The sequence below is a fragment of the Vanellus vanellus genome (genome assembly GCF_965231255.1).
Source record: "Vanellus vanellus genome assembly, chromosome: 3".
In the NCBI taxonomy this organism is placed as follows: Eukaryota; Metazoa; Chordata; class Aves; order Charadriiformes; family Charadriidae; genus Vanellus; species Vanellus vanellus.
This window is the reverse complement of record NC_138907.1, coordinates 84,818,659-84,846,508: the sequence shown is the minus strand read 5'-3', so window position 1 is coordinate 84,846,508 and position 27,850 is coordinate 84,818,659. Positions and strand designations below refer to the sequence as shown.

Here is a 27,850-nt window from a genome sequence, read left to right as displayed (position 1 = left end):
GAAAATAATTGCCACTAAATTTAATCAGTTATGTGGAATGTGAAGAAGTCAACCCAAGGTCAGCTTAAAAAGGAAATGAAGAATTTAAGCAGCCATTGCACAGGACCAGATGGCATGACTGGGAGGTTAAAAACAAGAAAGGACAGAGTTCTTCAAACTTGTATTAATTTGTTAATGTGTGTATACTAGAATCATGTAAATGAAATGTTCACTGATTATTTACAAATTAAATCTACTAATTTCCTAATTGCTGAAGGGAATGAATAGAGATAAGAGATTCAGGACACATAACGTTTTTCCTGTTCCTATGAACAAAAAGTCCATATATTTTCTTCAAAACTTTCATATTGCTCATCAACGTCTCCAGCTTTTCAGGCTCCCCTTACTCATTTCAGAGCGCAAAGAAGAACAGGCAGGCTGCGTGGCTGCTCCTGCCATTTCCTACTAGCCTCTTTACAGAGATCCTCAAGGCTATCTCCATCTTATATCTATTTATCCGACATATTAATAGAGATAGGAAAATACTCATCTAAAAATTAAACATGCATAATTTATCCTTGCCTTTCAGGTTTCCGTTCAGACTATCAGTTCACCTTGTTGTGTTCATCTCATCATCTTACATCTGTACTCCAGGCAAGAACTTTCTGTATATTCCTTGAAACTATTCTTGACTTTGCTGTCACTTAAGACATTTGTCTTTCTTGACACCAAAGGACTCTGCATTTGTAATTTAACTACTCTTTTATTAATGAATTAATAGCTCATAGTTGTAAGGGGCTAAAAGCCAAATGCTAATCAGTGCCATCTGTAAGAGCATTGGACCTGAACATTGGACCTGAAGCCCGGTCCTGCTTTGGAAGCTAGCGTGTAAGATAGGGGAGAAATAGGCAGTGTTTGAAGAAAGCATGACCAGCAGCACCTTGGTCCTTGACTTTTTCATCTAATTAGACCGTTATGTAGGAAGAAAATTTTCAAGGAAGACCGTCTGATAAAGATGAATAATAGTCTAGTGTCTATAGAAGTAGCCTAGAAAGCAAAGTCCTTTTGGGTCTCATGTCCACATCTATAAACAGGGAGTTATAGTAACCTCCTGCTCACTGAAGTAAGTAAAATAGGCATAAACACAGTTCAGAAACTAGGGGGAAGTGCTGATACCGCTGCTGCATTGTTAGTGTATGTGTGAATGTGTGGGTGAAGGAGGAAGATATATAAATAACTATGATGATAGGAATTACAGAAAATGGATTCTCCAAGGGAAAAGACTTTGGTCACTATTATGAGGGTGAGCTTGGACAAGTGGCTTGTCATTTAAGAGTCCTTTTCTATGATTAGTGTTATCACTCAGTTCGTTAGCTGTGTTTGCATTCCCTAATAGGATGACATTGCTCTTTAACATCAGCACCTTAAAAATCAGGCATCTTATCCCCAGCAAGGATCTATTCCATAGCAGTTTAGGCTCCTTGTGAGGGCAATTAGCTCTTACAAAGAGTTAAAATCATGGGATAATTGAGGATGGAAGGGGCCTCAGAACACCTCCAGTCCAACCTACTGTTTCTCAGGGCTTTATCCACCTGGGCCTGGAAAAACTCCAAGGATGGAGACATCACAACCTCTCCAGGCAACCCATTCCACTGTCTACTGTCCTCAGCAGAAAATATTTCTCCTTATATCTGGTCTGAACCTCTCTTGTTTCAACCTATGCCCATTGTCCATCATCCTTCCACTGTTCATCACTGTGAAAAGACTAGCTTCACCTTCTCAGTGACTTCCCCATAGCTACTACTGGGCTGTTCAGTCCCCCAAAAGCTGCCTCTTCTCCAGCTGAGCTCCCTTAACCTCTCCTCATAGGGCAAGTGGTCCAGCTCCCTGAGCATCGTGGTGGCCTCTGCTGGGCTCTTTCCAGGTTATTATCATAGAATCATAGAATGGTTTAGGTTGGAAGGGACCTTGAAGATCATCGAGTTCCAACCCCCCCACTAGTGGTGGGGTTCCAACACCTCCCACTAGACCAGGTTGCCGAAGGCCACATCCAGCCTGGTCTTAAACAACTCCAGGGATGGGGCCTCAACAACTTCTCTGGGAAACCTGTTCCAGTGCCTTACCACCTGGACTGGAGGTGTGGGGGATGAGGGGAAGAGAAGGAAGAGCCTCAAAAATGGAGACTGTATCTAGATGTTGTCTATTAAATATCGAGTAAAGGAGAGTAATCAAATCCCTTGATCTCCTGTAAATACAGTGCTGTTGGCCTTTGCTGCCAGGGCACACTGCTGTCTCACGTTGAGCTTGCTGTCTTCCAGGATTCTCAGGTCCTTTTCCACAAACTACTGGCCAGCCCATCAGTCTCCAGCCTGTATCATCATAAGCAACTCTTCCTTCCCAGATGCAGGATTTAACATTTTCATTGAACTTCAAAAGTTCCTGCTGTCCCATTCCTCCAGCCTGTCTAGGTCCCTCTGGATGGCTGCCCTGCTGTCAAGTGTCCTCAGCATGGTGCCATCTGCAAATTCAACTAGAGTGCACCCCATCGCCTCCTCCGGGTCACAGATAAAAATGTTAAAGAGGACAGGTCCTCATTTACACCCCTGTGATGCTTTTTAAACTGTCTTTCAAATAGAGTATGATCTATTAAATGCCATCCTCTGAGTCTAACCCTCCAGCCATCTTTCTATCCGTACAGTTTTCCACACAAACAGACCATAATGTCCTAACTTAGGTAAAATAACACTGAGAGACAGTCAAAAGCCTTGCTAAAACCATGGTAATGACATCCACTGTTCCCTTGTCCACAAATCTATTCACTTTACTATAGAAGGCAGCAATCAGGTCAGTCACACATGATTTACCATCTCCCTCCATTGACTCTAGAAATTTATATGGGTTGCTGCTTAGATTAGATGCTTTTATAGTGCTAAAATAAGATTAAACAAATCCTAAAATTGGTCTTTCATAGTTCTAAAAATTTTTATTCATGTTGTCCTTTGCAAACACAGGACTGTCTTCCTCACCAAGTGTTCGAACACTGTCTATCAGCTCTTACAGCAAATGAAAAAAAAAGGTTTCATGTGACAAAAGTGTGGCATTGCTTTCAAAAAAGAAGGGCTTCTGACAGACTGGATGGTAATTGCAGCATCAGGTATCCTGCCAGTTCTATGTTGGCGCCTCAATACAACTCAGCTTGGCAGAGCTACCACAGACACAAAAGCTGATTAGTTATGGTTAGAATTTTTTTCAATTTTGCCATTTTATCTTTCATTAGAACAATTGATAAAGCTCCCATTGCCTTTTGTGGAAACTAGGTTATGCCATTAGAACAATTCAGAAAAGCCAGCCTGTCTCATTTGGTTTTGAGGTGCTTGAGAAGAGTGGCTTAAACGGGATTCTGAAAGAATAGAGACAGAAAAAGGCTGTTCAAAATCCAGAAACTAATTTCCAAATCTAGAATAGAGGATTTATTGGCCCTTGTGAAATAGGACCTCTATAATACATTTGAAGAGGGTGTAAGGACAGAAAATTAGCCAGTGCATTTATCTGAGGAGTTGCTAAGAACGTTTGAAGCTTAGACCTAATTTCTAACACTTGATAAGTGGTTTGGGCACCTCAATACAAGAGAGATATCGAGGTGCTGGAGCGAGTGCAGAGGAGGGCAACGAAGCCGGTGAAGGGCCTAGCAAACAAATCATATGAAGAGCAGTTGAAGGAGCTGGGACTGTTTAGTTTGAGGAGAAGGAGGCTGAGAGGAGACCTCATCACTCTCTACAATTATTTGAAAGGACACTGTAGAGAGGTTGGTGCTGGTCTCTTCTCACAGGTAATTAATGACAGAACAAGAGGGAATGGCTTCAAGCTCCAACAGGGTAGATTTAGACTGAACATTAGGAAAGAATTTTTCACAGAAAGAGTGGTCGGGCATTGGAATAGACTGCCCAGGGAGGTGGTTGAGTCACCATCCCTGGATGTGTTTAAGAGACGTTTAGATGTGGTGTTGGGGGATATGGTGTAGGGGAGAACTTTGTAGAGTAGGGTAGATGTTTGGACTCGATGATCCCAAGGGCCTCTTCCAACCTAGACAATTCTATGATTCTGTAATATAAAAACCACCAGATTTTTAAATTTTATACTAAATAAAAAAGATATATTTCGCATTTCTAACAATGTTACATACAGATGCTTATGTAAGCTGCCATCAGAATGATGTTGCCAGTGCCAATGCAGTAGGTATTACGGTCCAGAAAATATTACATGTTTTGGATTCTCTAACCTTTACCATCCTGGGAATCTCTGTTTCTGTAGCCTGTTGGATAAGTCAGACTGGTAAGGAAACTATATAACTTTAATGTTGTTTGTTTTCTTCATACTCAGCAATCTGTGAATTCTATCCCATTTGCCAGTCTGCAGGTGCTATTTCCCTATTAAGACAAACAGTCATCTTCATAAGATCATTAAAACAGATATTGGGTTAAATTATTAGTGTATATACAGCTAAGTACCAAAAAAGACATGAAACCTTATATTGTCTCTACACATCAAAGATCTCTAGTTCACAGTTCCAAGGAGTAGGCTGAAAACCCAACTTCTAGCTCTGTTACTCAAAAGAATGAATCACAGGGCTCAAAGCCTCCCTCACAAAGAAATATTTGAGGAAGTAATCTATCTATGTATCAGGGGGAAAGTAAAGAGGCTGACCTATAACATAATAATAAAATAGGAGTATGCAATAGGAGAGGTCTAATGGATGCCATGTTATTTATAAATCCAACAAAAACCCCTGGCTACAGTTTACAGATAGGCACATTCAAAGTGGAAATATGAGACACTTTTCTGTCAGTGAGAGAAAATAACCATTGGGTCAATTTATGAAGGAAAGTAGTAGATTTTCTGTCCATCATACAACATTTTAAAATCAATATTGGTTTCTTTCTAAAAGGTGTACTGTACTCAACCACAAATTATTGGACTTCATGTAGATGTTATTGGGTGAGGTCTTACCGCCTGTGTCACATTACAGGTCAGACTAAATGACTGCACTGTTCTCTTCTGCCCTTAAAATCTATGAAGTGATCAATGACTGTTACAGGATGGCAGCCGTGGAAAAAAGTAATGATTACTTATGGTTGAAAGGAAAAGGAGACACCATGAGCTCTGATAGGCGTATTCAGTCAATACCAGTCTATGGAGTCTTCCAATACTCATAAGGCAAAAAGTGACCATATCTACGCACCCTGTGCTTTCTGCTTTTTGATCCAAATTTGGTATTTTATCATGGTCACTCTCCTGCATAGAATGTAATGAGTTCAGTTAAGATGTCATTTTATTTAATGGAAATAGACACAAGTACTCTGGCATTTCAATATCTATAAACAAAGGGTGCTTTTCCTTCCTGTAGTTTGTGATCACCGCTCTATTTTACCAGTTTTCCGACCTGTCCCTTTCCCTCTGAATACAGTTTCTCATTTTTTCTCACCCCCTCCTCCTCCTCCAACCTTTGGACTAATACATCAACAGCAACTTTGCATTTATTTATGATTTAAGGAAAAGATGGCTGAAAAAGTAGAAAAAATGTTTTATGATTGAAGGATGGGAATCAGCACCTCCCACAGTCATGGGTTCAGTATGATCTCTTTTGCACTCTACACAATACCAACAGTTTCTCCAAGAAACAAATGAATTCATTTTTTATTATTTTGTTTTGAGGTTTGTGTTGAAGTGCTTTTGAGATTCATTAGTCTTTGCTTTCCTAAATCTTTTGCATGTCTTAGGACACAGAGAAGTACTATTTTATTTAAAGAATAAAATTAAGAATTATTGTCTTGTTCAGATAGAAAAACTCTGGAAAGACCACAGTCTGACCTTGTATATTGTGTGCTATCTTAATTAATTTAGCTGTAAATTAGCCTTCAGGATTTCTGTGCAGTCTGTCTAAAAGGTCACTAGAATACTAATAAATTCTCTTGTCTTCTTTAGCTATTCTACATACTGTAGGCTGTGTAGTGAGAAGTGACTGAACTTCCTCTGAGACATTTACTCCAAAACAATTTTTCTCATCAGAACTATGTAGTACATGGAGTTTAAGGAAAGTACATGTTTTAAAAAATATTAATAAGTTCTGAATGCTACCTTGATTTTGGTTTTGTGATAATATCATTTTTTCCTATTGAGTGTAGAGCACTGTGACAAAGTGCTAGTGGAAGATGGATTTTATTTTTATTTTTTTTTAATATATGTAGTTCCAGGATCCTCAGGGGAAAGGAGAAAGGAGGACGGAAGGAATATCTCATCTCTCTCTGTGACATGTTGCTGGATGGGGAAGACTGTTCCTGGCCCAATCTCATTCAAAAACTCTGTTTCAAGAACTAAGTACATGGGCTACCCCTCGGAGTTGATATCTTTTCATGTTTTGTACTTCACAAAAAAAAATCTCAAGCAGTTGTATAAAAGGATCTTGTACATGCTTGAGAATTACTTTAAATTACATTCTTATCATGATGTACAGTTATATCACATCAAAATCCTGTCAGTCTTAAAAGAGCTTACAATTCAGACATGATTTCTAGAAGTGTAGGTAAAATACTACAATCTTATTCTGTGACCTTGTATCAGTGATGTGTAGATTAAATGATTCTTAATAATATGCTTTGCTATAGTACAAGATGACAGGTCTTCTTCTAAGGATTACGAAGTATTGTATGCATCTATGCTGTTAATATCTACATAGAGTGACATGCCACTAAACTGTCAAAGTAAGATGTAGCTTCTCTGCCCGGTCTCACACCAAATTAATTCACAGAACTCCATGAAAATTTGGGCAAAATTGTTTTGTCTTCATTTATCCTTAAAACCTTTTTCTTTCCACAACATATATATCAAACAAAAAAAGGTAAGAGGGATGAAAAAGCTGTATAAAACTGTTGTCTTTGTCCTGGTAGATTATGAACACATAGAGTTCAAATTCTGAAGGACTAAATTAAAAAAATAAGCAAAAGTCCATCAATTAATGAATTATCAAATATTTCCTACAAGTTTTGTTGGTAATTGTAACTTTACGTAGCATCTGTAATAACAATTTGGAAAAAGAGATATTAATGGCTGTTGCTATCAACAGTATCAAGAGAGAACTTTAAAACCTGGACCTTGTGAAAGCTGATAAATGTGTAAAAAAGGTCATCATAAATTCATCTTGGAAGAAAAAAATGATCTAAGAAAACATCATCCCTTAGTAGAAAGGAAATACTTAAAAAGTTGTGCAATCAGTATAATATGACACCCATTTTTAAAAAGCAGCTTCATATTGGTCATACGTCTAAAAGTAGTACCTAAAAGACCAATGAGAACACATTGTCTCACTATAAACATGAGCAGTAGCATCAGCTTAAACCATACTATAGTGCTTTCAGTCCTGAGTGTTCGGTTACGAAGATACTGGTACTCAAAGGAGAAAACAACATATGCATCCTTATACACCATATAGCGCTGTAGGGTCGCCATCTGTGTCACAGTGCTATTTCAACCAACACTAGGAAGGGTATGCCGGCAGCTCACTGCTGCTTCACAGAGAGGTTCCCAGCTCCAACAGGCAAGCTACGCAACAGGAAGCATCAGAGCAACAGCATCAGTTTAGCCAAGTGCCTGAGTAACTAGCACTGTAAATCAGAAGGGTAAAACCACCTAGGGATATTCTCTGCTATTGAAAGCATCATACTAAGACCACTAAATAAAAGAGAGAGGTGAGTCATATGGATGTGTGATGACTTGCCACAGATTTCTTTATAACAGCTGTCAAAAACTAGGCTAAGGCCTTTCTCAGTACTGACCTTACTTTGGTCAAAATGAACACCGCCATTCCTTTTCGCTTCTGCTTCATACGCTTTGTTGCCAGTGCCTTTGTACTCAGGGATTCAGAAGTGACTGCACTGAAGTGTCTTGAGCTGATCTTCTCATGCCCTTTTCTATTGAGAGGGAATATTTACATTTCACTGAGATTCTAAAAATAACAACCCTAAAAATGAAGGGAAGACTGGAATGCAGGACACTAAGGCTACATCAGCGCTAGTAAAAGAAGTCACTAGCATCATCTCGCACTGCTCAGTTTTTAGCAAGTTCCCTGGCTTGATTTTCTCTGGTGCTAAGAAATGCAGAAACATAGTTCAGGGTCTGGCAAAACACACAGAATCAGTTCAGCTGGCTGTATTGGTAAATCTCTCCCATTTCAGGAGACGTAGGTTTGTGCATAGCCATGGCGGTATAAGCCATCTTCAGGCTGTGGCTTGGTTTTTGTTCCATACGTGTGACTTTAGATTCATTGCCATCAGCTGTCTTTCTTGAATCAGATACTTGAACTGGGTCTTCAATATCTGACCTTAATCTTCCTGTCCTGGGTTAAAGATCATTTAGACAGGTGGAATCTGATCATGCTCATGGTTTTGACTGGAGCTTTCATTCCAGATTGCAGAGCACTTCTCTAAAAAGCATTTAATTGAATGTGTTGTTTCCCAAAATAGTTTTGGTTCTGACAACTCATGATTTTCTTATAGAAAAATATTGAAACCAAACCTGCTTCAAAGAGCTTCTTGTTTTGTTCCAAGAGCAAAACTTTACTTACCTTTGAATTATAGGTTCTTCTTCTGCTCTGTCCACATTTACTCGTTTTATTGTGCGCAGGAAGCAAAAAAGTATTTTACACTATGTGTCTATTGTTGAACCATGCACTTCACACTTATTTCTAAGTATTATTGATCAGACAAAACTCATCATTTTGAAAAAAGAAATCAAATACATAATGTCTTCACTAATGCCATTTTATGATTGAGCATTTACACACACCCAACAGTTAGAAGCTGGCTTTCAAAGTCGTTGCAACACTACCATATCCTAATTTAAGATGGTTTCGTGAAGCCATAGGTATATGCTTACATGTGCACTGACTAATATGATTCTAATGTAAGAAATATGGAAAATAGTAGTCCAGTCCATCAGCTACTTCCAATTATCCGCTATATTAAAGTCAGAACTTATTCCTCTACACATCCCTATTACTGAGTCAACCTCATAGGACAACATGCTTATCTACCAGCATTAACAACACACGGCATCCAAAACTAGAGTAGCACATGCATTCTCTTCTACTGTCTCTTTTTTTCCTGGTGATCCGGTATTTCCTACCTCCTCCAGCAGTTCTTTTTCTTACCCTTCCATCTCTTTTATCTACTAGTTATTTCCTCATGCCCTACCAGACTTACTAGACTCTACTATTCATGGCAAGTCTTGTTAAAAATAGTTTGGACATCACAAAAACTATGCTAGGTTGTTTCTAAATCAAGTTCTACCCTTTGTAGTGAAGTCATTTTACAGTTTAGATCTAGATCTAGAGCACATCTACAGTGGATCTGAAAGATCTACAGTCTACATCTAGTTCCACTGTAGATGCCTCAGAACTGGACATAAACTCCATAGGTTGCCAGCCAACATTGATTGTAATGTTGGTTCTTAAGGAGCACCTCTCCTCCTCCACTTCAGGAAATTCTCCTCATCCCTTGCCTAAATTTCCATGAGATTTTAAAAAAACCCTTTTGTTGGTTCCATTTGTAGAAGTTTTTCTCTATGGATCATGTCTACCAAGTAAATGGTACTACCACCTTGGAGCAGTTCTTCCTTCATTCTCCTCATTCTGTCTCATTCTGTCCAAGCTGAAATCTTTGAAGCCTCTTTATAGATAAAAGTAGTGTATTTAGGAGTCCTGGTAAATAGATGCGGTTTGTCAAGAGTAGCATAGCATAGCGTAGCATAGAAACAGAACCATATGAATGTTCCTATCTTCATCAGCTTTAGCTCTGATACTTCCCAATCCAAAGATCATGGAATTTATATTCACACAGGCTCAAGGCTTCAGAAAATAGCCAGAAATAGAGAACTACGGACACATCCTAGTATCTCACATTTAAACTCCAATCCCATCTTCATATTCAAATAATACACTTACCAGTACACATACCTGGGTTTCACACGCATGTGTTTTATCAGTACACACAGCTACAGAGTATATATCTTAACCATAAAAGAGATCAGTTCAGAAATTGGTTATCTTAAACAAAGTTATTATTTTATGACTGCTAGAATTTAGCCTGCACTACTGAAGCAAATGAAGTTTTGCCTTAGACTCTCCTGTGAGCGATTCTGTAGGCTGTGTCAGTTAGTAATTGGGGGAAAATGAGGAGAATTTGAGTTACATATCAGAACAGGCCAAAGATTTCAATGAGACTGGGATGAAATAATAAATAATTCATTTTAGCACATCAGTCACGGCAGTAATTTAATTCACATCATATTCATACAACTGGAGTATTCCACAGCCTCAGAAGTATTGATCTCAAAGTTTTACAGAAATAGAGCTTATATTATATTTAGTTAGAGCTTAAATTATATGTATTTCTCAGGCAGCCAGTTTATTTGATATTTACTGCTAATATTCCAGGAGAAAGTTGTGATTGATAATTATCTGTCGATATGGTTTATTTGAATAAAAACTATATTTGTCAAAATATATGCTATGAAATATGGTGTAAATTAATCCAGATCAGTTGCACTAATAACTGTTGGCTCTGGACTGGAAGAGAACCTCAAGAACAGCAAAAAGAACAGCCCTGGATATAGAATACACAGCGCACACAGTGAGATTTAAATTTAAAGGGTGAGTGGTTTCTTTCTCTGTTGGTTACCCTTCGGCATGTTCAACTAATGCACTTCCCTCTCTGCCCGCCCCTTTCACTGTTCAAGACTTTTTCTCCTGATGCAGAATGAAAATTGCAAGGCTTTTTGAATAGTAAAGTGATTCTATTTGACAACAAGTCTAAAATAATTTCCAATAATCCACATTATAAAGAAATCTCATTTCTATCAAGTTAGAAAAATATATTTTGTATCGTAAGCAAAATGGAATTGGTTTCTGAAGTTTTATCCAAGAAAGAGCATTTGGAAGGCATTTAGCTTTCTGGATCTTAGCCACTTAGGTTATTCAGATCATAACTTACAGGAATTCAGTTATGATCCAAAATTAAACTCTGTCTACACCGGGGAAGTCTGATTCTCTGTCTTCTCTCCCCCCTCACCTTTATTAGTGCACACGTTTACCAGTGCAAATTCTAGAACAGACACAGACCGGGACAGTTCTGATGTTGTAGGTTTTTACACCAGCTTAGCAGAGTTTTGAGCGGTTACATGAGATGTAATGCAGTGAGAACAATCCTGAGATGACCATGTTTGCTTTATATCTTTTGTCATTCGATATAAAGGGTATAAAACCCAAGACCTGCCATAATTACCACCATTACTACTTACAACCGTTAGGAAAACTCCTGAGGCTTCATGTTTTGAGGCTTAAACACGTCTCTAGCTGTGAGATATGGAGAAAAGACCTAACTGAAGAAAGCACATATTTAGAAAAAAACAATGGGGGTTTCTAAAATCTTTCTCTCAGTGCTATAGCACTGGTTATAAAAAGAGGCAACAGATTGCAGTAGAGCGCCTAGGAATCTGCTATAGAATAGTAATTCCTGTTTCATCTGAAAGTGCTTTAGAGTTGTGAAGGTCTTTTTTGCAAACTATTACTCTTGTGACTGGATAGCCCAGATAAGTAAAGAATATAGATGTGCATCGAATAAAGAGTATAGATGTGAATGGAAGATGAAGGGTCAGCCCTTTATTTAATGAACACGGAGTTAATTGAAGCTACAGGGAAAAAAAAAGCAGCTTGGAGTTAAAATACAACATCAGATCAATGGCACATAGCAACAAAATAGAGAAGATCAAAGGTGTAAAAGGAAGCATATCTTTTCCAGTTAAAATTGCAAAAGCAATATAGGCAGGTATTACCCACCTGCAAATTGGCTAAGGCACTGACATTAATTTCATAAAACTCAGCCTGTGTTGAAACTCTTTCTGGTTATTCCTTTGCTTGTTTTTGCTAAACTCATTAGCTAGGCACTTGAGAAAATTTGCACTCAATAATTAAGTGCTCAGTAAATTGCTCAGTCCCTGTGACGTGTTATGGCCCAGAACCAGAGTTACAGAGGAAATAGGCTTTTGGAGCCTTTGAACAAATGAAAATGCGTTCTTGAATTCTTTACCAGTGTTGTTTCAATTAATAGGACTTAGTTACTGGAACCAACGTTTTTAAGCAGGTGCCCAAGTCAGACTTAACCTTCATACCTCCACACTCCCAACTCAGAAGGACTGGGACAGGGACCAGGCGTTGGCTCCGCACCTGGGATTCACTGAGCAGGCGAATGACTTCATTCCCATTGGCAGCAAAGCAAAGGTGATCGCAGAATCCTGACGGGTATGAAGTCTGCATGAACAAGATCAGGCTCTTGACCTGCATGACCGCAGGTCTGCGCCCCTTTGCTCTTTATTTTTTCAGGAAATATCACAGCCCGAGATAAACTCCCTTCTTTGGATACTTGTTAAATTACCGTTGTCTGGTAAACTAACATAGAAAATGAAACAAAACTATTTGAAATTAAATATTACGGTTGTAAAGATTCCATAGGCTGCAACTACTCGTACATGCCAGAATTATTGCATTACAAGACTTGTGTATCCTTGTAAGGCTTTGCATTTAGATAACATTGCTCAAATCAAACATTATCTCGGGCACTATTTCCTTTTTATCCTGTAGGCCTGTTCTTGGAGAACTGTATTTTATTCTCTGCCTAGGAAACCATTTATGTAAAAAACCTCAATAATCAGTCTGTGAGCGAACCACAGCTCCAAGTCACCATAACACAATACCCATATGACAGCACATTTTAACTACAGAGAGCAACGCATTTAGAAATAAATTGCAACTGTATCTTCTCCAGGAGCTACTTTCCTTTATACAACTTCCTCCCTAGAACCTGAAAATTAAATCATGTTGTGTCTTTGCACTGTTTATTTCTGTTTCTGGTTTTGTCACACAGATTAAAAATCTACAAGCGTTTGTCACTGCCTTTATTTATTGTGACCCCTTCAGTTCTAATTCATCTTAGCCATTAGCAAGTTTTGTACTCTTTTTCACTGTCAATAGGATTATACATACGTGTACACTCCCTCCTCTTTACTACCCAAACCTGGTGCACAATTTAGTGATAATTCTGTCTGCGTGCTCTGCAGGTACCTCAACTTTTCCAACGTGGGTATCTCAGCCTCAGCTCCTTGTTCTCCTTTCTCCCGTGCCCCTTTCTTTCCTCTATGTTCTGCCTATACATCATTCTAGAAATATCTACAGATCTAACCTTTCCTTTAAATTCCCTTCCGAATAGCCTATTCTTCCGTGATGCCCACAAGAACCTCATCATTCGTTTATCTACTTAAATATGCTTTATCCATTTATGCAGATAGCATAATAAATAATCCTGACTTGGATTGATCCTGCTGAACATTAGCCAAGTTGTGACAAGGGTCTGACCCTGGTATGAAGGGAACTCCCCTACTTCTATTGTTCTCTCTTTTGCCCTCATTCCTTACCCTCATATTCATTATGTTACATGCAGAATAATTTGGCATATATTCTTTGGGTAAGGATCCTTGTGTTTCAGCACAAATATTTGATCATTATTGAGCATCATTAAATTACAATATTAATTAGTTTTTTTCAACTGGAAACACAAACATATGTCAATGTGCAAAGACAAAAAAGTGCGTTTTTCCCTATATTTGTATTCCTCTAATTATAAATATGGTACTAATTATATAGCTTTAAATACTTTCATTCACTAAATAGTTTAATAATATTTTTAAGACATATTCAGTACTTGGGGAAAGTTAGTATCTACTGTTTTCAGTCTAGAGAACAGACAGCAAAAAAACACAAAACAATTATAGTCAGGTTTTGAGCTGCACAAAAAAGAGTTACGGAATAGTATATGATAGTTTACAGGTCAGGTAGGGATTAACCGCAAATGAGAAAGATTTTCTGCTAATGATGTAATAAATGTACACAGTGACAATTGCTAAAACACATGCATCAGAACGAAGGGAAGATCACCTAAAGTGTGATCAATGTAAATTGAAAAATGTGGTTCAATATAAAATGTATTTCAAATTATGGAACGTAGCACTAGCCTAAAAACTGAAAGAAAATTAAAAAAAAAAAAAAGGGAACTAAAAAATAAATTACATAATTACAAGATCATCAGTTCAAGGCTGGAGATATAATAGCATTTTGTCTGGGAAATGGCATGTGTTCCTACAAATGAAGACACCTATCGTGGCACTTCAGAGAACACGGTGGGAATGTTAGCATCTAACTCCAAGAACCTGATTCAAAATGTAAAAGTGCTTTTGAAGCACTGCTTCATCTCATGGAGGTCTTTCCCATTTGGGATCACAAAATCCTAATTAAAAAGTCTGTGCCAACACATACTCCAAAATGTGTTGGGAATACAATTTTAAGAGGTAATTTTCCTTTTAGTAAAGTGTGTGTTGAGTCACACAACAAATGTGTCTTTTCTTCCTCTTTGCCAGCTTTTTGTCAGCGTGGACTACCGGTGGGGTAGCTCTTGCAGAATCTCTCATAGTCAGCAGGGCAGGACCTGTCCTTTCCTCCCCTGCATTGTCAAAAGTCTGTGTTATTCCTACTGACTATGAGGGAAGAAACACATGGAAAGAAAGGGAAACTGAGGTATTTTGGACTGCCACGTAAGCGGTAGCTCTTGGCAGAATATCAAAGCCCCGTGCACGAGCACTGAAAGCAAAGAAGCAGTTGGGAGTCGGGGATAATTTGTGTATGATGGCACACATTGATGTCTCGTCTTCCTCCTCTATAAAGATGTTCATAGAATATTAATGAATGAAAAAAGATGGCTATTAGGGATCTTAAAAACAAGAGCCCGACAGCATATTTGATTAAGGTCTACTGTGCAGGGCAGTTTGCAAACGTCTCTGTGGAATTATGTTGTGTTTCTCTATTCTGAGCTGCAACTTCCTCATTATTCTGAGCATTTCATGCTTAAAAAGCTTTCTGTTCATGGTATGTTATCCCACACCCACTCATTTCATTCATTTTTAAAACCAAATTACATTCCTGTTGTGAAATTGGCTTACACAGTGTACCTGTAATGGGCAGTATTTCTTTCTTTCAGGTATGTGCCTGCCAGATTATTCTAATTTTATTGAAGCCTGATCCCAAATTCTCTTGGGAAGTCTGGCTAATACAACCCATCAGACCTAGGGGTTTGTGTTATACCCATGGTGGTAGGGTATGACCACCTATTCTGTTAAACTGGCAAAAATAAGGATTCTAATCTTTGTGCCTTAATATCAAACTTGGAAGAAGACACTCCATGTTTTCAAATCACAGCAGCTTACTATATTTAAAACCATCAGTTTGAGACAGAAATCACACACAGTGACTGATGGAGACCAATACAACCTGTTCTCCTCTAACTTGGGTTTTTTCAATACTTTCATCAGAAAGCATGCAATAATTCTGTAATTTAAAATAATTCTGTAATCTAAAATTCTTTATGACGCATAAGTACTTCAAGTCATCTTAAAAAGTATCTTTTTCTTTTCACCCCCAGTAAAAATCAGTTCTTCTGGTCCCAAATAAATCTTAGTAAATATTTATATTTTCCGGTCAAAATATCCTCATTATTTGTGATGATGACTCATGTTATCTTTAATTGATTGATGGATTTTTGAAAAAATCCTAATGTATATAGTTTGGAAACTACCCAACTTTAAAAAAAAAAAAGATGTCACCATCTTTAATGTGCTATGAAATTAATTTCAATTTAACAAAAGTGATACTTTTTGCCACTTTACAATGCAAGTGTTTTCATATAATAACTGTTTCATCAGAAGACTGAAATACCGTATCTCTTCTGATAAAAAGTATATACCCTTGTATTTGAATATAATTTCAGAAGCTTGTTTCTAATATAACTTATGAACATAGCTGTAATAAATAGTTTCATATCTGCATTTTTGTTTATAACTTGTACGTAATTACAATCTTGTTCTTAGAATGAAAGTTAAGCAGTGCTCTGACTTGTTTACTTTTATGTTTTCATATTCCACGGGGATGAAATCCATAATTAGAATTTTTAACATCTTCCACAGACAATTTAATTTGCACATTACTCATTATTTTAGGATAGTCACAATAGTCTCTTAATTATGCAGCCTGTGGTGAAAGCACGCAGTTGATAACTGAAACATAGTGTTTAAAAAGAGATCAATTCTGGTATCAAAATATACAGAAAAGAATATTAGAGATTTCTTAGCTCTGAAACCAGAAACACAAAGAAAGGAAATCTAATAGCAATGATGGTGCATATATATACATGTGCAACTTTTTTGTTATATTATGGTGTTGCCTTCCTCCTATTTGTCTTGAACAAGGCCATCATAACAGCCACTCCCTGCTGATGCTTCATCACACAGATGTTCCATCTACCAGCCTTAGACCCCTGATATCTAAGGGACAGTGACGACTGCCTGCACATTCTCTTCTCAGTTCAGCCACCCTCCCATACCGAATTTTTCTCCATTCCTCTTTTCAATAGGTTGCGTGTTTCTCCTGCTCCATGCTATTATCTCGCATGAGATATTACAGATTCCATGACATCTGCTCCTGAGAGTAACAAATGTCAAGTCATGGTTTGGAATAAAAGGGAGATGAATCCATACAGAAGAAGGGAAAGCAAGGAGGGAGTTAGAGAATAAGTAGAAAAGAAAAGTGTGGTTCAAATATGGAGATAACTTGGATAACTTCCGGATGGTAGAAGGAGGAAAAGAGAAAAGACACTGTCGTGGTTTAACCCCAGCTGGCAACTAGGACCACACAGCCATTCACCCACTCCGCTTCCCCTCACCCCTCCCTAGTAGGGTAGGGAAAAGAGGGAGAAAAAGGAGGAAAAAAAATCCTCCTGGGCTGAAATAAAGGCGTTTTAGCAAAACAGTAACAGAAGATGATGATTATAATAATAATAATTATTATTGTTGTTGTTGTTATTGTAAAATAATATAAAAAATAAAGTGATGCAATACAATTGCTCTCACCACCTGATGATCGGTTGCACAGCCTGACTCGAGCAGTGATTGCAGATTCCTGCCCCCTGGCCAACCCTCATTTATATACTGAGCCTGACGTCTATGGTATAGAATGTTCCTTTGGCCAGCTTGTCCTTTCTATCCTCCCTCTCAGCTTCTATGGGAAGATGAAAAATTCCTTGACTTAATATAAACATTACTTAGCAACAACTAAACCAGTATGTGTTATCAACATTATTTTCATACTAAATCGAAAACACAGCAGCTATTAGGAAGAAAATTAACTCTATCCCAGCTGAAACCAGGACAAAAACATAAAAAAGGAAGCATTCAGAAGGTAAAAGGACAGTGAAATGCACAAAAAGATAATTTTAAACCATATTTATTATTTGTACAGAGATTCTTAACCCAGCATAGCAAACGTAAATGAAAATCTGCATCCAATCTTACAAGTTAATCCAATTCATAACAAATTCACTTTTATTTTACCTTTGTTATTGTAATACTATATATTAATATATAGTATTTTATTATATACTAATATATAATAAAATATATTATTTTAAGATATAATTATATATTAAAAATATACTAATACTATATACTATATATATAATGTATGTTAATATAGGTAGTGTGTAGAGATTGAAAATGTAGATTTTTCAGGTGTACCATGAGTGCCTTTCATTTCAAATATAATATCTTCAGCAGTGGAGAAGATAACAAGGAAAATAAATTAGCAGCTTTTTGTTGGCTAAGCCTAGTTATAAAATTGGTAACCTTGACAAAGGTAATTACAGGATAAAATTGATGTCCTTCTCTTTAAAATAATTTTGTGGATGGCAAACCAAGCAAAAAAGTTAAATTTTTTAGTTTCTGAAGTATATACACTTTCTTCCCCTCCACATCTTTACTTAAACTAGAAAAGACTACCTTGCCTGCTGCATTTCTATGCTTGTTGGATTAAATAAATTAGATTAAAAATGAAGACTGGGGAAAGTGCTGCTGTATTGTCAGTCATTTGAGCATGATTAACTTCCTTTTTAAAATGGCTTGGTAGCATAACAAGAGTTCTGTATTGCTTGATTAAATAATACATAGAATTAATGGCATGAATCCTGTTCTGGGGTGCAATCTGTTAAAAAGTACACTTTTTTTTCTTGCTGCTTAGACTTTTGTTTGGTTGGTTTTTAGAGATTTTATAAATCATGCAGGTAAACCAAAAAAGAATAAGATCAATTCCATGTGCAGCACCTTTTCCCTTGATTGTACACTGAATCGTCATTTTTTAGTTGTTACTGATATGGGATATCAGTGAACGTACTTCTCTTTGCATATTAAAAAATGTGGAAAATCAATCACTTAAATCAGTGTAACTGTGAGCAGAAATTAGCTTACTCTGTTTTGTTTTGTTTTGTTTTTTTCTTGTTATTGTGGGGGTTTTTGTTTTAAATACAGTGAAACTGAAGTCCTGCTGAAATTATTTCAGAAGTCTGTGGTACATTTCAGCAGATTTGGGTATTAAATATATTGCCCTAGTAATATCGTTAGCTACAGTCCTCTCTGATTTCAGTTCAATGCAGTACTCTCATTTAAATCCTTCAGTGGATTCCAGTTGTCTAGCACATGCAGGATGACCCAACAGAACTGGCAGTTTTACCAGAATGAAGACCACAAGAGTCAGCCCACAGACTATTTTCCGGTTTTACCATAAATATTCTCACGTAATCCTTACTGCGCTTCATATACTTCCTCAATATTTATTGAGTAAGAACCCTAGGGTAATTCAGGTAGAAATGGACCTCACAACATTGGCAGTCCTATCTCCTGCTCAAAGCATTCTCAGATCTGAGGTCAGGCCAGGTTGCTCAGGGTTGTGTCCAGTTGAGTCTTGAAAACCTCCAAGGATAGAGACTGCACAACATCTCTGAGCAGCTTGCTCCATTGCTTGGCTGTCTTCAGGATGAAAAAGTTTCTCTTTACATCGTTTGAACCTCTCTTTTCAGTTTATGCCTATTGTCTCTTGTTCTCGCACCACGTACCACCAGAGAGGATTATGGCTTAGTCTTCTTAATGACCTCCTCATAGGTCTGGGGGGATGCTAAGTGACCCCAAAGCCACCTCTTCTCCAGGCTCGAAAAGCACCTGTCCCTCGGCTTCTCGTCACAGGGCAAGTGATTCAGCCCTCTTGGACCTTGGTGGTGCTTCACTGAACTGACTCCAGTTCATCAGTCTGTCTTGTACTGGGAGACCCAAAACCTAGCCACAGAAACTAGGCGTCATCTGAGTGCTTGAATAGTGGGGATAATCACTTCTCTTGGTCTACTGGCTATTCTCCCATGCAGCCCCAGATGCTGCTAACCTTCTTTCCTGCCAGGGCACATTGATGGCTCATGTTGAGCTTGCTGTCTGCCAAGGTCCTCAGGTCCTTTTTGTCAGATCTGTTCCCTAACCAGATAGTCCCCAGCCTATAACATTGCAAGCAGTCTTCTTCCCAGGTGCAGGACTTGGCATTTGTTGTTGAATTTTGAAAACTTCCTGCTGGCCCACTCCTTCAGCCTGTTTAGGTCCCTCTGAATTGAAGCCCTGCCCATTAGCAAGCAGTTACTCGTTCCTCAAGGTAAAAAAAAAAAAAATCTTAGCCAAACACCCCTCACCAAGAAACACCTAAGTCATCCAAAAACAGAAGTCTCTGAAAGTTTTTCCAGTTGAAGAAATGACAAGAGCGTATCTTCTCATATGAAATTTGGTCAAGTGTCTGGCTTTTCTGACACCCAGCTCATACAGATTCTGTGTGCTAAATGTGAAAATGTTCAGCACTGAAAGGACTTTAGCTTATGGTCTGGGGCACAAATATGTTTTTATGGCTTTACAGGCACAAGAGACTCCTGGAGAAGGAGCCGTGTCCTGTGTGAAATACAGCAGCCTCATAGCTGGTGTAACTGGTGCAGGTGGGTAATGGTCATTCATGAGTCAACTTAGCAGTCAGAACCAGAGAGCTCATGACGGCTAAGCTATTCTTACTCCACACTAACATCAATTTTTATTGAAAAGGCCATTTTGGTGCCCTCACATGACCTTCACTCCTGATTTAGTGCAACTTTGGGGTTTGCTTTGCTTCTGAATAAGGCTGCTTCAGAAGAACACAAGATCTGAACCACCTTTGTTGAAAGCAGTATCAAGTTTGTTTGAATCTTCAGATAATACTTTTTCTCTCTTTCCTGATACCCTAGATCCCACTCATTGGTTTGTCCATGCCAGAAATCTTGGAGCCAGGCTTGTCATTGGCAGGCAGGTCCATTCATATGTATGCTGTGTTTTTCTCTCACTAGAGTATCCAGGGAATTTCATCTCATCCAAAAGAGGAAAAAAGTTAATACCTTCCTCCTGGCTCTTTTCCCCTACAGGTGTACCTGCCAAACTGTAATTCATGTGATAAACTCAAGAGTGCCCTTTTGGAGGCTGGCATCAAGACCACACACCATGAACTCATGCACCAGAAAAGCCCTTCAGTATTTCATTTCAGGTCAACAAAATGTTTTGATTTTTTTTTTCCAAGTGGATGGCAGTATGTCTGTGGTCACTTGAGTGAGAGGTGATTCATTTGTTCTCATACAATGGCTGATTACAGCAGATGAATTCAGAGTCAGACACTACTTACAGTGAGCAAGGTTCAATTCTTTCCACAGCACTGAATTTAGGCTTTTTGTATCTTTCCTGACTCACAAGCAACTTGGCATCACAGGTATACATGATCCTTACGTTTTCCTTGCCCACTGTGATAGAGGTGATCACTGAAAAAAACCAAATGATGTAGGCTGAGGCCAGTCACTATAGCAGCCAGCACCACCAATTCTTTCTCCCAGGTCCAGTTTAACATTAATATGCTACCAAATATGAAATTTCAAATGTAGTCCTGTTGTCTCTGTCATCTGTATCCAATCACCACCTTTTTTTCCTCCCATTGTTTTTCTAATGTTAGTCAGCCTACTGAGCTCTTCTACCAGCTCATCTTGGAATGAGTTCACAGGGCTACCATTCCCCAAAACCCCCATATTATTGCAGTAACATTTCCCTGCATGGCTATAAAGCTTGCCAACTTCTATTGCTCTCTTTTATCATTAGTCACTGCCTAGCTATAGATTTGGTTTACCTTTTTGATCTTTCTCATGAATCAATTCCTCCAGGACTCTTTATCGCTTTGCTTCCATTTCATGGTCCACTCTGTTTTCGTCAATATCCTCTGAACCCTTCATGTCCAGGACTGTGTCCTCCCTTGAGTGCTGCAGAGAGGTATTTTATCTTTTTTCTTCTTTCTTATGATGCATCTTCAAAAGCAGCCCTTTGTTAAGTATTATTTTATTGGAATATATTTATGAATATCTTAACATGAAAAGAGGCTTTAACTACAAAAACAAAAACATCTAAAGAAATCCTGAACTGGAGCATATTTTCTTAGTTCTCTGGTAGCCCTGAAAACTATGGCAGCTTGTATTGTCTTCAGAATGGTCTACAGCCTTGTTCTTTTCTTTTCAACGTAAACACTTTGTTTGTTGGCTGGTCAAACATGTTAATAGCAATTCAGGAGAATACTGCTAAAGTAAGTGTAGTTATACTGATGGAGAACTGAGACAGCAGTGTTGACTTTGCATGATCATTCTAACTTGGATCTTGCATTAGCTCTATTCCAGATTTTGGAATTTGTAACCAAATGTCTAATGTCAGCTCACAAAACTCAAGCAAACTAAAAAAGAAACCTGAGACTTTTTTCCATTCAGGTTTTGAGGAGTAGCTGGTATTTTCAAATTTCTGTCTTGTGTTTTTATAGAGTTCCAATTAAGATTTTGAGGAAATAAAAAAAAAAAAATCAAGAAAACAAACAAAAATGCCAAATGAAAAAGATTCCAAGGGGGTCTGGCACATTTCTGGCACACTACCCAGGCTTGTGTAATTCCTCTCCATGATCAAAGAGGAAGCGTGTGTTGAAACTCTGAATAGAAAACAGAACAGCTAGTTCTCTATTTTGTTCAACACACCACTTCTCTTAATCTGAGTCTACTGGCTAGAACAATGGCTTTAAAAGTCTACTTGCACCTGGTTCTTTTTTTTTATTTCTAGAAGACATTTTATTGGAAAGTCTGAAATTGTTCCTGCTGCATCTTTGAACAGATGACAGTAAGAGCACCCATTAGTTCATAGTGAGGACTGGACAACCTCAGATAGAAATCAGTAAAACTAAAATTTATACAGAGTCTCACAAAAGGAGATAGAAATATTGTGTGTTAACCAGTTGTCAATTCTTCTTCCAAACCTAATGATTTTACAATAATTTCTTCCTAGTTTAAATTGTCATCCATGTATTCATTCCATTTCCTTTTTTAGAGCTGTTTGCTGCCATCCATTTTACACATGATGTCGACACATTGTCATCTTTGTCACAAGCTCCAAACCTCACAGTTGTCTGAGCTTCTCTCAGGCAGTGCAGTTTCACCTAAAGCCACCAGGGACCTCTGTGCTGTTGATCAGGAGTTCACCAACAGCACATTTTCTAGCTTTTAAGTGTTTGAAATCACAACCTTAACATTGTCTTTTTCTAAGCACAGAATTATTAATTTTCAGTGAAAATGGAAAAAAATGTCAAATATCCTTTATCTCTATTAACATTTTTTTTCTTCTGCTTGGTGCTCTATTTTTATTTTCTCCTTTGTGTTTTCTTGCTGCTTCATGTCTTATAGCACATCAGGCACAATAATGGTCCTATGCCTCATACATGATTATTTCTATGCTCAAATTTGCTGGAACATTTGCTGGAAAGTTTCCAGGATTACAAGGGCAACAAATAATCTTCATAAAACAGAACAGATGGCAGACACCTTTGTCTTTATTATGGCATTGTTGCTTTAGAAATCTACAGGTCCACATGCTAAGAAAAGGATGGACCTTTGTTAACTGAGACCAATATCTGCTGCTTGTTTCATACTGTCTTAAAATTATGGTAAATATGTCATATTTTTGCAACCCAGTAGCTTGGGTTCATATGTGCAATTGCCTACGTGCTTTTATTTTCTCACTTAATTTTAATAAGACAATTGCAGACTGAAAGTAATTTCAGAATAGTAGCCGTCAAAAAATCCCATCCTGTGGTCACAGCTAATGAACACATGTTCAGTTAATTATCCATCAAGCTGCTGGAATGAGAGATGAGAACTGAGCAAGGGCTTCTTATCAGAAAAGATCTCAGTTCCCTCAAGGCAGGATAGACCTGGAACTGAAAAAGAAATGGGAGATTGTATGACTCTTAGGATCTAGCTTCCACAGATATTTTAGGAGTATATTTTTACCTCAAAATGCAGCCAATTGCACCAAACAGGCTCTCATCTACCAAAAATTAGCACAGCTGAGTAACTGCGTATGAGAATCCCTCCAAAGTTGCTATTGCCCTGTCTTTAAACACGAAAGTCCAAATACTGATCTACTGTGGACTAATTTGGAAATTCATTCAAGTCACTTCTTTAACGTGCAAGCTGAATATATAGATAGCCATAGATAAACATACCTGGGAGGAACATAAATAATTACATGCTATGATGAAGACCAGAAGAGTTGCCTCAGAGGCAGAAAAAGATATAAAGTAACATGATGATGTCAAGTCAATGCATTTTGAGAGCAAAGTAGAAAAAGTTTCTTAGTCTACGTGGTGCACAGTTAAATCACTTTCTTTGTGAACTTGTGCAATATTTGAATGTAGTTCAGACTATTCCTTTCTTTATTTGAATCACACTTCTTACAAATGTTCACTCACATAAATCAATTCTTCACCCACAAAAAATAGATCAAAGAATGTTACTCAGGCTGGAAAGCCAAAACACTGTGGCTAGGTAATTCCAGAATCAAGGATGTTTGTCAGTCTTCAGTCTACCCTTGTGTACATGTGCATTTTTAATCTTTAATTACATGATCACAAACTATTTTTCCCAAAGGACCTCTGACTCATTTAGCACAAAAGTTGGAAAGTGCTCAGTGAAGGAGGAAAATAAAGGATCAGCTATTCAAAAGGCACTATTATCTTGAAAGAAAGCTAAAGACTTTTTGACTGATGTTACAAAACTAATACAAGAGAAATTGATTTTCATTCGGCAAAGGTGAAGTGGGAGAATACTTAGGTATCTAAGGTGTCTAAATACTGATAAACATGGAAGTTGATTGGAAGTATCTAATTTTTAGAATATTTAAGCACTTAAAATCCAGAAAACTTTAAAAGTATCAAGCTGTGTGACTTCTATTAATGTCAATAGTAGTCGCACAACTAAATTCCTCTGCACCACCACAGATCTGTCTCCACACTGTATTTGATAATAAAGATTATCATGCACTGCTTGAAACAAATGATAAGACAGCCCAGTTAGACAAATTATAAAGTAAGTAATTGTCTTTAGTTGTATTTAATTGCTAGTCAGTAGAGCAGCTGGAGAAACAAAAGTTCTGCTAATTTCAGTGCTAAGAAGACAGAGCATGGCAGCAGTAGGATAAGCATATTGTGGATGATCAGGTAGTTCCAGTATATGGAGCATAGCTGGAAGATCATTAGACACAGGAAACCACACTGTTCCCATTCAGCCTCAGACTGCAGTATTTTCTCTGATTATGATTTATTGTCTTACCTTATGAAGATTATTCACCATCTGGAAGAGTCCATAGATCACCAAAACCAGGAGACAGGATCTGAGAAAGAATGCCAAGTATATAGCTCACTTACTCTAGAAGAAATCTTGGATAAATCAAAAGCAACCTATGCCACCACGCAGAATTTTTGACGTCTTCTGAAGGAAAAAAAAAAAAAAAAAAAAAAAAAAAAGAGGTGAAGCAGTGGCCTAAAGTTAGCTTCCAATCTCTCACCGCCTTGTTGTTTATGACAGGCAGAGCTAATACTTGATATATTCAGGCAAAAGCTTCTTTTTTTGGTTCCTTGCCACTTTGAAAAATTTCGATCATTTGAACTGCATTTTTGTCTGTTAGGTGTTTCAGTTCATACACACTCAATAGCGTAGCTACTCATGTCTCTGAAAAAAACTAGTTAAACTGAGAATGTGACATGCCAGACCTGTACAGACTGAAAAGGACTTTCCCTACAGTTTTTTCTCCCAGATGCTACAGGTTACTCTGTTCCCTGACACCAGGGACCAAGAACGCAACGACCATCTCTTTTGTGTGTGATATTCTCTGAGCTAATAATCGAGTTGAAGGCCAATCGGAATAAAAAAGAGGCAAAATTCATCCACCTTAGTTTCTAAACTATTAGATGCTATGCCCGCCAATAGAGCTCACGTCTAGCTATAACTAATAGGCATAGACAGGTCAAATTGGTGTATGACTGCCTGACATAAAGTCTCACTACTGTCCTTTGTATCTACAAAGCAAGGCTCCCAAATCAGAAAGTCCGTTTTAAAGACTTTGACTTTTCCACCTAGCAAAAAAGTATGGTTTGAATGCACAAAGTAGGTCTAAATGAAAGGGAGAAAAATCTTTTGAGGTGAGACAGTCATCGGGTAAGGTTCCTGCAAATGATTTAAAATACAGAGCACATAAGTCTCATTGAGTTGCCTGCACTTTCAGACTCTGTTAGAGGAAAACAAGGAAACTTTTAAACTGTGCATTATTTTATGTCCAGTTATGGAACTATTTCAGGCTTTGAAAAATAGCTATGTTATGCCCCAAGTTGAAATAGCTGGGCAATCTTTTCATTGTGCAATTCGTAGGCACTTAATCTGGGGGAAAACAATTTTGTTCCTGTCTATCCAATTTCATTCTAAGATTTCTTATGTGCGTGTCTTTAAATAAATCTCAAGTTTTCTGTATTGCTACCTGACCTGTTGGTTTGGTTTTATTTTGCCTGCAAAAATTTTGACCTGCTTTGGTCATTTTGTGTTTTTCTGTCAAAACCAGTTATCCAGCATAGCGAACTTCAGTTTTATTTTAACAAATCATTAGATAAGTGCAAGTCTGAACTACAACTTTAATTATGCGAGGTAAGACAAAGAACAGAGTACTTAACAAAAACAACTGCAGAAACAGATTGTTGAAATAGAAGTTTGACCTAGGCATGTCATTATTGTTTGAAAACTGAAGCAGCTAAGCTTTGATCTTGCAGAGGCATACTCAGAGGCTTAACTTAACTCCCTAAAATCAATGGGGCTCTTTGCAATGCAAAATGGCAAGCAGGTGCAGACACCTTTCTACTACTGTAGCCTAAATGTGCCTATAATCAAAACTTCACGCAAAAGGCCACGGTGTCACTGTTTAACAGTTTGTAGAGAAAGGAATGGAAATCACATGTTAATCTGCACTCCATGTTGTTCTCAGCTCATTTTATTTGTTAAAGATTAAAAAAGGCAAAGTTTGAAGGCAAAAAAAAGGAATATGGTATTTAAGAGACTGTCACCCTTCATGATGTACTTCCATCCAAGAATTGTTCACCAAAACATAGCTTGTGATTTTTTTCAGTCATTAATTGTCGTTCCATAGAAATTCATGCAAAACTAATTTAAGCCAGGCAAACCATTTATTCCTGTGGGCTTTGGATCACTGAGAAAAATAAACAGCTCTGGCTTTCAAGAAAAGGACTCTTCTTTACTTTGGTGAAAATAAGGCAACGGTTGTCACAGCGTTGATTCTGACCATGCTTAGTCTCTGTAGTTATCTGCTTCCATCCGATCAGTTCTCAGTAGCTTAAAGGTAGCAGATAGGAAGGGTTTAGTAGCCAAGCCAAACGATTTTCTCACTCAAGTCTGTGGGAAAATGCACACTGGTTCTAGTGAAATTAGACTTTAGGTTTTGGTTTTGCGTTTGACTTTTTCTTAACTTCTGACAGAAGTCTTAAGTTATAATCTTGGTTTACGAAGATAATAAGACTTGAGTGGTATGACTACAAAGAGGTCCAAACCATCATTTCATACAACCACCGAACACTTTGGATTATTAATTTGCAGCTTAGTAGTGTATCATGAGTACTGGTGAGTTTAAATCTACCAAAAGATGATCTATAAACTAACAGGATTTTAAAAAATTTATATCATTCTTTTATTTAAACTAAGCATCCCCTCTCTGAAAGTGTTGGCAGATACAGAGCAGTCCTGTTTATAGGTGGAATTGCAAAGCTGAATCAGACATCTTTACTATTAGTTCTTGTAGCTGATGTCTTTGTTATTTTGCAATTCTAGAAGCGAATTGACAATTTTTCAAAACAATATTTTTTTTAACTTAAATATGAATTGGTTTATGTCTTTATTTATTCTCCCTCACTATTCCCCTTCCCATCCTCTGCTGCCAGATTATAATGAAAGACCAATTTATGTCCTTCCCCAAAAGATTAAGGAACACTTTGATTTCTTTTTTAATTATGGAAAATCTCCCTTACTCATTCCATTCATGTATTTGAATCTGGATTCTTCTATAAGGTCATAGTGTTTTTTCTGGTGGTGCAATAGTGTCAGGTAGGAATAAGATTCTTTGTCAGTTTTCATAGTGGTGGAATACTCTAATTCCTATGCAGAAAAATATCCTTTTTGCAATGCAACTATTTTGTTTGGGTAAGTGTTAAAGACTGCACTAGCTATATCATTCTTTTGGTGGCATAAATCACTTCTATGTGAAGGACACACTAACAAAAGGACAAACATGACCTGGTTGGAACTGCCCATTTGCAATATTAAGAGCATTTCACTTCACAAAAAAGTTCCATACAAGTGGATTTAATCATTTTATGATTCCCTGCAAGACATGTCTTCTGCATGTAAAATCTATGCTACATCACTTAATCTTCTTA

The 27,850-nt window shown here is 37.7% G+C and overlaps 1 protein-coding gene across 1 annotated transcript in view; it reads left to right on the top strand.

Moving 5' to 3' along the window:
* FUT9 (fucosyltransferase 9) overlaps positions 1-27,850 on the top strand; it is a gene marked incomplete at its 3' end in the record, with an annotated part of 110,053 nt that overhangs the window by 42,540 nt on the left and 39,663 nt on the right. The gene's annotated exons all lie outside the window — the stretch shown is intronic.